The sequence below is a fragment of the Nyctereutes procyonoides genome, unplaced genomic scaffold, assembly GCF_905146905.1.
Source record: "Nyctereutes procyonoides isolate TBG_1078 unplaced genomic scaffold, NYPRO_anot_genome, whole genome shotgun sequence".
NCBI lineage: Eukaryota > Metazoa > Chordata > Mammalia > Carnivora > Canidae > Nyctereutes > Nyctereutes procyonoides.
Genome location: NW_026575147.1, coordinates 18,820,244 through 18,832,525, shown reverse-complemented (window position 1 = coordinate 18,832,525; position 12,282 = coordinate 18,820,244).

Genomic DNA, 12,282 nt, shown 5'->3' with positions numbered 1-12,282 from the left:
TAAAGGATAACTATTGTTATAAAAATATTTTATTATAAAATAATTTACCTTGCTGTGTATTGTGACGGTTAAGTCAGAATGTATATCGAAGCACTAAGTGGTGCCCCTAATCTAGTGACCCACTCCTACTTCATACAAGTCCTGAAGATTTGTTTTGCCTATGTGCTATTGTCTCCTGCCACTACATCTTTTTTTAAAATTTAAGTTCAATTAACGATAGTGTATTATTAGTTTCAGAAGTAGAGTTCAGTGATTCATCAGTCTTACACAATAGCCAGTGCTCCTTACGTCATGTCCCGCCATTAAATCTCATCCTACGCCTCATTCCCTTTGAAGCCCTCATGCCCACTAAGGAGATAATTAGAAGGTTCCTTCTAATCTTCCAATTAGAAGATTTCCAATGGTAGAAATCAAATATTTTTGATTTTTTTTAGACATCTAGTATTCTTCTAGTACCTTCAAGGAACATGTGTGCTTAAGATCATTTCTCTCCCTCTATTGTCTAACTCCAAAAATGGTGACTGGTCTGGCCAATAGGCAGGGATGACATTCTGTGGCACACTGGTGAGTTTTTTGTAGTAGGGGGAGTCCATAGTGACCCTTAGTGCACTTCATATAGGCTATAGCTTGATCAACCTTTATGGAGCATGTTTTCTGAGGCTGGAACAGAGGCCATGGTTATATGGACAGATCTCCCTCTTTATTCCCAGTCAGCACCAAAAGGGAGATGCATTTCTTTGAGGACTGGTTCATTTAATTCTCTATCCATTTAATTAAAAGAACATTTTAAGTATTTTTCCCCACCTAAAGATCCTGCTCTTCTCTATCCTTCAGCTCCAGAGTGGGACTTTCTCTAACCCAACCTATTCTTAAACAAGCCTCTGAAGCAGAGCCAGTTTGAGAAGCCACTGTAGAAACAACAGGGTCTCCTCAGACACAGGAGTATGCCTTCCTTTCTTCTCATTGTTGCTTCTTCATTCCCTCCTTCATCTTTAGTTCATTCACTCACCAGATATTAAGCAGCTAATATGTGCCAGGCAATGAGAACAATATAAAATACAACTCCTACCATCAAAGAGCCTCATCTAGTAGGAAAAACAAACTTGGAAAAAAAATAATGGCAAATACAGAAAGGTGGTTGACATACAACATAGCATAGTATTAGAAGTGTGTCACTCACAAGAGACACACTTTTTTTGGGGGGGGTGGTAGAGATGTAAGAGAAATCTTTTTTTTTTTAAGATTTTATGTATTTATTCATAAGAGACACACAGAGAGAAACAGAGACATAGGCAGAGGGAGAAGCAGGCTCCCCACGGCAAGCCTGATGCAGGACTCATCCTGGGACCCCAGGATCACAACCTGAGCCAAAGCAGACGCTCAACCACTGAGCCACCCAGGTGCCCCAGGAAAGTTACTCAGAAAGGGAATTGTAGTGGATTGAAACAGCTGGAGCATTGGGCTATTTGTGAATGTGGTGAGAGATGAGACTGGAGAAGGCAAGGTGTAGCTAGCTCCTGATGAGCCTCACAACCACCTGAAGGATTCAGAGATTTAGAAGGTAGATTTTTGGCTTTTGTCTGCCTTTAAGTGGTGGCTCTGGTCAGAGGGAAGAAAAAATGTTGAGGGATCATTGAGCATGATGGTCAAGAGGGAAATCTTTTTTTTTCTTTTTTTTTTTTTAAGTAGGCTCCATATCCAACATGGGGCTTGAACTCACAGCCCTGAGATCAAGAGTCACATGCCTTACTTACTGAGTCAGCCAGGTGCTCCAAGAAAGAATTCTTGAGAAGTTGTGTGATGCAACTTAAAGTTTTGTAGGTAGGATAGGGATACGACCTGTGGACAGAAACAGCTGTGCTTTTGCCAAATGATGCTGGCAGTTATATGCTTAGTGCTCAAGGAGGAGGGGACATGCAGGGAGTATTAGATCATAAGTATAGGGATCCCTGGGTGGCGCAGCGGTTTGGCGCCTGCCTTTGGCCCAGGGCGCGATCCTGGAGACCCAGGATCGAATCCCACGTCGGGCTCCCGGTGCATGGAGCCTGCTTCTCCCTCTGCCTATGTCTCTGCCTCTCTCTCTCTCTCTCTCTCTCTCTCTCTCTCTCTCTCTCTCTCTGTGACTATCATAAATAAATAAAAAAATAAAAAAATTTAAAAAAAAGATCATAAGTATAGATATAGTGTAAGATATAGATCTTCACATTTGTACTTGTAAAACTACCTTCACAAGATTTCCTTGGTAATTATCATTCAATTCAATATTAACTATCAGTGAGATTTATAGGCAGTGATGAGACCCTTTAAGAATGTAGCAACCAGCATGCATTTGATCCTTACCAAAACTATGCAGGCCATATAGATGAGCCTTCTGGGCTAAAGGTGAACATTTTTCTGCTTCTATCCCTCATCATTTCCCCCTGACCAATCTTGGGTCCTTAAATCTTTAAGGTTGTTGAAAGGTAAAAGGCTCATCTTCTGTAGCTTATTCACAGTGACAAGAATCATAGAGATGTCCCTGCCTGTGGACCGAAATTGATCATAATCTGTCCCTACAAGGAACGATTACGGAAAGCGGTTGCTGTAGAGTCTAGAGGGGACATTGGGGTGAATTTGTTTTGAGTAGTAAGAATCATCTATTGGCTGGACAAAGGAGTGAGGAACCCTTTACATGTATCTCAACAATAGGAGAGAACAAAGCAAAAGAGACAACATGTTAGGATTCATTTATTTATTTATTATAATAAAAATAAGAAGTGTGATAAGATCCTTTAGGATTGACTATAGTCTACCTCTCAACCAGGAATTTAACCAATCATTAAGGTCTTTAAGATAATGTATAGTCTTTAAGAGCCTGATTTGGTTATTTATATTTTTGTTATAATCTGGAATGTAGACCCAACATTCTACTTAAATAATGGCATCTGTTCCCCCTGGTGCTGCTGTTCAGATATCTAATACCATTCTATTTTGTAGAATTGCTTTACACATTTGAGTTACTTTAGTGTTTAATAATGCAATGTTATTTTGAGAGTCATTTAAGGCCTTAGTTGTGTACTTATCAAGGGCCTCCATGTACCATATGAAATCTTCTAAAACTTTTGATGGAAGAAAAATAGATGTCAGATGGTCATACCAATGGAATACATCATGTCTATCATTGTTTTAGATATGGAAGATGAGCTGGACTTGTGCTAGTTTTAGTGTTACAGCTCTGAATCCAGGCATAACCAAAGTACATCTTCCAATCCAGCCTGGTGGAAGCCATGGCCACAAATTTGGCCCACATAACCATTGTGTTCCATTAGGTGCTAGCCATCTGACATCTAGTTACCTTGTCTAGTCAGTAGCAAACCAATTGGTTGCCTGTAAAATGATGGTAAAATCACTGGCTTCTGAGGGGGGTGGGGGGAGCCATCCCATTTGGCAAGTACTATTGGACCATGAAGCAAGGGTATGGTTTTTCTTCTCCCAGCATAAAAGGGTCTTTTGGCTTAATTGTCCTATTGTGGGAGTAAGCCATATATATCCATCCTATACCTCATATAATCTTTCCTGGGTGCCTTGATAGGAAGGACTACATACTTGGGGAATTTGTTGTCATGAGCCTATCTATTTTGATAGATTGAGGGGTAGCTGGGTGGCTCAGTTAAGCATCTGCCTTCGGCTCAGGTCATGATCTTGGGGTCCTGGAATTGAGCCCTGTATTGGACTCTCTGCTCACTGGGGAGTCTCCCTCTTGCTCTCACACTCTCAAATAAATAAATAATCTTTAAAAAATTATTTTGAAGGGATCCCTGGGTGGCGCAGTGGTTTGGCGCCTGCCTTTGGCCCAGGGCGCGATCCTGGAGACCCGGGATCGAGTCCCACGTCAGGCTCCCGGTGCATGGAGCCTGCTTCTCCCTCTGCCTGTGTCTCTGCCTCTCTCTCTCTCTCTCTCTCTCTCTCTCTGTGTGTGTGTGTGTGTGTGACTATCATAAATAATAAATAAAAAAAATTTTAAAAAATTATTTTGATAGTTTGAGGATAAGAGAAAATCTTCTCTCTCTTTTTTTTTGAGATTTTATTTATTTATTCATGATAGACATAGAGAGAGAGGCAGAAACACAGACAGAGGGAGAAACAGGCTCCATGCCGGGAGCCCGACGTGGGACTCGATTCCAGGACTCCAGGATTGCACCCTGGGCCAAAGGCAGGCGCTAAACCGCTGAGCCACCCAGGGATCCCTGAGAAAATCTTCTTATGGCCTGGAGAGTCCCATGTAACATCATAGGCAAAGAAACATTCTTTTTATTTTTTATTTTTATTTTATTTTATTTTTTTATTCATGAGAGACACACAGAGAGAAGCAGAGACATAGGCAGAGAGAGAAGCAGGCTCCCTGCGGGGAGCCGGATATGGCACTTGATCCCAGGACCCCAGGATCATGACCTGAGCCAAAGGCAGATAGATGCTCAACCACTGAGCCACCCAGGCATCCCAGAACATTCTGTTTAGTAGTAGAAATATCCCCGTATATTCTGGTATTGGAGTGACTTCCTGTGGAGTTTGGTTAAAGGTGACTAATGTATACTTGGCTAATGCTTTTACTTGCAATTTTATATTTGATAGAGGTGGCTCCCAGGACATATATGGCTAAGGGATAAAACCATTAAGAAGCCTTCTTTGCCTGACATCTACCTTAGCAATATCCTACTTATGAGAAATCACTAGCAAGTGGGAGATGACTTGTCCTGGGAGATAAGAGCATCCCCAAGTGCATTCTTCAATCCAGTTATAGAGAAGGTGGGGCCATCCATTATCTCCACAAGTTCATAGTTAACCCCATGGAGTGGCGTATGCTTTGACTTTAAGGAGTGATTTTGTTTTTTGTTTGTTTGTTTGTTTTTAAGATTTTATTTATTTATTCACAAGAGGCACAGAGAGAGACACAGAGACATAGGCAAAGGGAGGAGATGCAGGCTCCATGCAGGAAGCCTGATGCGGGACTTGATCCCGGGACTCTGTGATCATGCCCTGAGCTGAAGGCAGATACTCAACCACTGACCCACCGAGGCATCCCAGAAATGATTTTGTTATCCCAGCCACAAAGAATTGATTAAGGTGACAGGTGAGTTACACAATTGTTGGGGACTCCATCCCATTGTCCAGTTGTTTAAATAATCATATGTCCATGAGGTCCCTTCTATTATCTCCACAGAGTAATAAGCAGAAAGGCTCTCTGTATATGAGCTATGATCACAGTCTCTCTGCAGTTTACCTCAAGTTGTCTAGCTTAGGCAAACAACACATATTTGAAGACAATTAATCAAAACTAGATTCTAATATTGAAAAAAAGATGTATTACTGAAACAGTTTTTCTCTCTAAATTCACCCTTATTTCCAGAGATAGTCAAATCAAGACTAATTTTTTAAAGATTTCATTTATTTATAAATGAGATTTTATTTTATTTATTTATTTACACAGATAGGCAGAGACATAGGCAGAGGGAGAAGCAGACCCCCTGAGGGGAACCCAACACAGAACTTGATCCCAGTACCCTGAGATCGGGACCTGAGCCAAAGGCAGATGTTCAACCACTGAGCCACCCAGGTGTCCCCTAATTCAGCTTTAAAATCAGTCCAGCTTTAACAAACTTGGCCTCAATATTTACAAAAGCTCAGCAAGAATAGTGATTGATCTTGTAAGGGTTTTGTTTTGTTTTGTTTTTTTATTTGCTTTGCTGGAATTTTTTATAAGGAATCTCTAGCTTGAACTTTTAATGGCCTCTGGAGGCCAGAGCCAATCCAAATAAATGTCATCAGACTTGCCTGTAATACCTGTAGATTTGGATATGTTCCTCTTTTCGAGGTCCCCAAAATATCCTGAGGTTCCTGCACTTGCCAGGAAGTGACATTCTTTACTCACATGGTAAGACTGCTGGGAACTCTGTGAGCAAGATATCAGGCCACCATTTCCAAGGGGCTCTATTGGCTCCATGAAGTCAAACTTAGTTCCTTAAAGCTGTCTATGCATGTCTCTCTCAAATATGACATTTCAGCTAAAGCCTTAGTAATACTACCAATGTTTCCAATGGTGTCCTGTTACAAGGAGAACAGATTCTTATGAACTAATGCAAATAACTGTAATTGCCATGGAAGAAAGAATACTTATTACGAGTTTCTGATTTTTGGAAGGTTTAGTTGGGAGAAAAATTGCTTCAATTTGTTCATAAAAGAGTATTTTATCATATTCCTATAAGTTATGGATATTTTAATAGAAAACTCATCCATCTGGAGGAGCAAACATTAGAAAACCAGCAATGTTTCAAATAAGAGTCGTAAGAAACTGTATTTGGGGCACCTGGGTGACTCAGTCTGTTAAGCGTCTGTCTCTTCAGCTCAGGTCATGATCTGAGATCCCAGGGGTTCCTGGGATCCCTGCTCAGTTCGAAGTCTGCTTCTCCTCCCTCTTCCCCTCCCCTCCCCGCATGCTCTCTCATGCGGCTCTATCTCGAAATCTTAAAAACAAAAACTTTAAGGAATTTTGTATAATTTTTAGAACAATTCTAGCATATACCAGAACAATACTAGCTAATGCTTATCATTATTACTTTAACAGTGCTTCCAGTTAACACACCAAATAAAAAAGTCTAACAACTAGTCAAAAACTTCATTTACCATTTAAATCTCAGGAAGTGTGTTAAAAATCTTAGAAAGTTTTAAGGCATATATCTAAAAAGGATTACAGACCGTTATAAATTTAATACTAACATTTAACCAAGGGGACAATAAGGGATCCTACAGGAAGCTCTATAGTTGTTAGTAAGCTCCTTTAACACTGAGATCTTTTAATTTCTTAGGTAATCAAAGAGAAAACATAGAAACTTTGGTTTTCTGGGTTGATAAAGAAAAGAGAAAAAAACTTTGTTTACATTTTCTTATCAAGAGGAAGCCAACAAGCCAAGAAAACTTGCTCTTTTTAACAAAGAGAAAAGCAGATTCTTTTTTAAAAGTTTATTATTTATTTATTTATTTATTTATTTATTTATTTATTTGAGAGAGAGTGAGCAATAGAGAGAGAGTACAAGTGGGGTAGGGGGTAGGGGCAGGGAACCTGCTGCCAGTGGGACTCCATCCCAGGATGCTGAGGTCATGCATGACCTGAACCAAAGCGGATGCTTAACAAGCTGAGTCACCAACCATGCCCCTGAAAAGCAAAATTTCAATGTTATACCAGTGTACTTTTAAAATCCACTCATTTCAAGCTTAGTCCTGACCACAAGTAAAATTGTCTCCCAAGAGAGAAAAGGTTATATAAAAGAATTTTTGGTTGACTGATGATTATTAACTTTTTGAGAGCAGGAACCACATGCTATTCATCTTTGCCATGATAGAAGTCACCTGTCAGGTGCAGATGGGAGATAAAAGGAGTCTGATCAACAGTATGGCAGGAGCCTGTCAGGAATAACCTCATAGAAGAGGCTCCATACCTCCATGCCATCTATGAACCCAACACCCAACAAGTGGGCTGGGAAAGGAGTAGTGTCTACGTTGTGTAAGTGAAGAAACTGAGGCTCAGGCTAAGCAAAGTGCCTGATGCTGTACAACTACATGTAGTGGTGAATGTCCGATTAACACTTGGATTTGTCTGGCTCCGGAATCTCTATGCTTCCACGACAATAAAACTCATAAGCGAGAGACAAAGGAGGACCTTCACAGAACTGTAAAAATTGATCTAGTCACCAGATTATGAGATTATTCAGAGGCCAATATGGAACCTTGCGATTTTCTTTCTCATCTCACTCTTACAGGTGCCTGCACTGATCTTTTCTGATAAACATAAGGCTTCCTTTTTTTTCCTTTTTTAAAAGATTTTATTTATTTATTCACGAGAGACAGAGAGAGAGAGGCAGAGTCATAGGCAGAGGGAGAAGCAGGCTCCATGCAGGGAGCCCAACGTGGGACTCAATCCCATGTCTTCAGGATCACGCCCTGGGCTGAAGGTTGCGCTAAACCGCTGAGCCACCTGGGCTGCCCTAAGGCTTCCTTTTTATTCTAGAAAACACTAATTTTCATTGACAAATGATGCATACCTAAGCAAATTAAGGAATATATAATAATCACTAAATGCTCAACTGGAAAGATTGTTGTATTGCAGCTAGTTCTTTCTGTAAAGACAGTAGGATTATAAAATCAAAAAGTGGGGGCACCTGCTGGCTCAATTGGTTGAGTGTCTGCCTTTGGCTTGAGTCACAATCCCGAAGTCCCAGGATTGGGCCCCACATTGGAGTCCCTGCTTAGTAGGGAGTCTGCTTCTCTCACTCCCTCTGCCTCTGTTCATGTGCTCTTTCCGTCTCTCACTCACTCTGTCTCTCAAATAAGTAAAATATTTTTAAAAATAATAAAATAAAATAAAAAAGTGGCTCAGCGGTTGAAAGTCTGCCTTTAGCTCAGGGCGTGGTGCCAGCGTCCTGGGCTCGAGTCCCACATCAGGCTCCTTGCAGGGAGCCTGCTGCTCCCTCTGCCTATGTCTCTGCCTCTCTCTGTGTCTCTCATAAATAAGTAAAATCTTTAAAAATAAAATCAAAAGACAAGGTGGACTATTTCTGCTCAACCAAGCATATCAAAACACATTAGAAGTTTGAAGCAATATATATATATATATATATATATTTTTTTTTTTTTTTAAGATTTTATTTACTTATTCATGAGAGAGGCAGAGCCACAGGCAGAGGGAGAAGCAGGCTCCATGCAGGGAGACTGATGCGGGACTCGATCCTGGGTCTCCAGGATCACGCCCTGAGCTGAAGGCAGATGCTCAACCGCTGAGCCACCCAGGCGTCCCTGAAGCAATATTTTGTGTTATTTTAAGAAATGCTGCGCTGAATTATTACCTGGTTGCAAGAAAACAGCATGTTAAATGATAATATTAGAAAAAAATCAGAGAGGGAGACAGAACATGAGAGACTCCTAACTCTAAGAAATGAACAAGGGGTAGTAGAAGGGGAGGTGGGCAGGAGTACGGGGTGACTGGGTGACGGGCACTGAGAGGGGCACTTGATGGGATGAGCACTGGGTGTTACACTATATGTTGGCAAATCAAACTCCAATAAAAAAATATACCAAAAAATAGAAATAAAAAGAAGAGCATGGATGAAAGTTAAAAAAAAAAACTAAAAAATAAAAATTCTTTCCCTGAAAATTTCCTTTTAGAAACCTTGTACAACTTTCTACTTCATTCAGATTTTGTCCTAAGCCATTTCTCTCTAAACAAGGAGTCTCATTTTAAGACAGAATTACTCTCTTTTTCCCCTCAACAAAATGTATTTCCATTCCTTATATATTTCCTATTTTCCCACCTACAGAGTTACTTCTTTCCATCAGTCCTAATTACATTTAGCAGAATTTTAACTTTTAGAAACCTTAGTCTCCAGTGAAAATTAAGTAGTAACCAACTGTGAACTATTACACCAAAACTCTTTAGATCGGAAATCTATGAGTATATTTCATAATTTCTAAAAACATGTTTTCCCATAGAACAATATTTCAATAAAGCATAAAGTACATTTACCAAGAGACTTTACTATCCTCAGTTTCTCTGTGATAAGAAGGCAAAGCAGGTAAACCTATGTTCAATAATCAATGCTTTAATATTTTATCTCATTTGGAAAAGATTTAGATATCCAATTAATTCAATACAATTTATCATTTAACTGAGCAAAACGTCAAGGTTTCAGGTGGAAAGATTTTGAAAGCTGTTTTAACAATTACCCATGAGAACTTTTTGAGGCAGACAAAATTTACTGTATCTTAACCCATTTTGGGGGACAAATTGAAAGAGAACATGAGTTTATTTGACCATTAGCAATCATTGGTAGAATAAAAGTTTTCTATTTAATGCTGATAACTCTAAAGACATGTCTACATAACTAACAAACTTACATTAGCTTAAGTACTGAGTATGTTGCACATGGGTCAACTTAAAAGTCAGTCAATTTGTTAAAAAAGTCACTGTGACTTTTCACTTTTTTTCAACTCAAAAGTCAGTGTCAATTTTTAGCTGGGGCACCTGTAGGGAAATCTAAGTGGGCCATTTAAGTCCAAGGAGGGGTGCTGTCCTCTCCTTGATTGCAAGGGTAGGAGGAGGAGAAGCCAATGGTGAGCACTGGAGACACAGAGCACACCAGAGAAGTCAGTTATGCAAGCCCTGCTCAGACGGTGGGGAAACAGAAGAGGGAGGTGGAGATAGTGGAGATGAGGTGTGGCCATCAAGGCTGAAGGCGGGTAAAAGCCCAAAAGGCAGAGAAAGGGGACTCCTGGTTCTAGAGTTCAACAGCTCAGACAGATGAACAGACACATGTTTTCTTTACACCAAAAAAAGTGAAAATAAATGGTCCATGTGGGGCCAGAGAAGACCTTCTGGGAACCTTCTGGATACAAAAGGAGTTTTGGCAGTTGTTTGGGAATATTCCTCAAGGTCCCTGTCACAAGATAGACTAACCACAGACAACTGGCTCCAGTTATCATAGCCATTAACCCAGAAGTGAACGAGGGGGACCACTCCCCGCCCCATGCAACAAGAGTCAGGCAACATTCAACATTCATCCAGCAGTCTCAAGATATATTTCTTGAAAAAAAAAAAGATTTTATTTATTTATTCATGAGAGGCATAGAGAGAGAGAGAGGCAGAGGCAGAGACACAAGCAGAGGGAGAAGCAGGCTCCATGCTGGAACCCGACGTGGGACTAGATCCCTGGTCTCAGGATGACACCCTGGGCTGAAGGCAGCACTAAACCGCTGAGCCGCCCGGGCTGCCCTCAAGATATATTTCTGTTACACAAAAGAGAAAGCAAACAGATGGGAAACAAGTAACTCAGGAAAAAGCGGGAGGCATGTACATGATCTTGGCAGCAACCTGTGTTTACGAGAGAGTCAAAGGGGAACACATAGAGAACGTGATAGAACACAGGCAAGTGACGGATTAACAGGAGTCGGAGGGCTCCAGGCAGCTGTGCTGATGGTGGATTGAGGGTGAGGAGAGGGGTGTCCTGGGGCCCTCTAATGGTGTATGGAATAGATCAGGATTTTAGTACAGGGCCATAAAGGCCTGACTATGTGGGATTTCAGTCCACTTTCCTTGACACTCACAAAAAAGGTCTAACTAATAAATAGTATTGAAGTTTAAGGACCCATAAATGGGCCATTTTTCATCATTCTCCAGAGAATATTGAGGACATGCATTATCATAGAATAAGATAAGGTGGTTCTTTAAACCCTGTTGTCCAAATTGACTACAGTGTGTTAGGAGACAGGGCATAGGGGAATCTTTCAGGATTGAGGAAATTGAACCCATAGTCAATTCCTACAAAACAAATGAGGCGAGCACATGAACTAACTAGAAGTCCATTACCAAAATCCCCCTTGGCTTCCAAATGGCATCCTGTCAGGAATATTGATGGAGGTTCCTGGGGTTCAGAGTGGGGGGAGATGTTTTTCTTTCTTGACTGTTCTGACACTTTTGTATTACCTGAGAAGGGATGTCAACCTCCCCTCACTTCCCCATTGCAGACTACAGCAGGTGCTGGTGAATGGACTCAAATGCTGCAGACACTGGTGCTGCCTCTTTCCATTTTGGGGGAGCCTATATATTTGACCAATAATAGTACCAATTGGAAACCTCTAGATCCAGTATTAATGGATGGGATAGAGGTCCAGGCCTTTGTTAAGAAAGGGCAGCTATTTTATATCATATTAAGCATCATATATCTAAGCTAGAAGTACGTTCAATCTGAGAGCAGGATGGAGAACACCAAACAACCTATGAGTGAGTACAAAATGATAGATATGAAAAAACAAAAGTATGGAACTCCTATCTAATCTGGGCAACTTTCTCTTTCTTTCTTTCTTTCTTTCTTTCTTTCTTTCTTTCTTTCTTTCTGTAGGCTCCATGCCCAACATGGAGCTTGAACTCATGACCTTGAGATGGAGAGCCACATGCTCTATCAATTGAGCCATCCAGATGCCCCTAGGCAATTTTGTTGTGAGCTTTATCTATAAGCCAGTTCCAAGGAAGCAGTCCCCTGTTGGGTGAGTGCCCCAACTAGGTAATAGCTCCAACCAGTCGCTTTTGGGAAGCACATAGTCAGATGTATCTTGGATTTTTATGTTCATCAAGAGATCATGCCTTATTATTTAGGGGGAAACCTTACACTGGAGTCTTGAGATTGGCAGCTGTCCTAAAGACATATGTGGCTGTCCCATGCCTAACAAGAATATATGTCTTAACAGAACAGGAAAAAT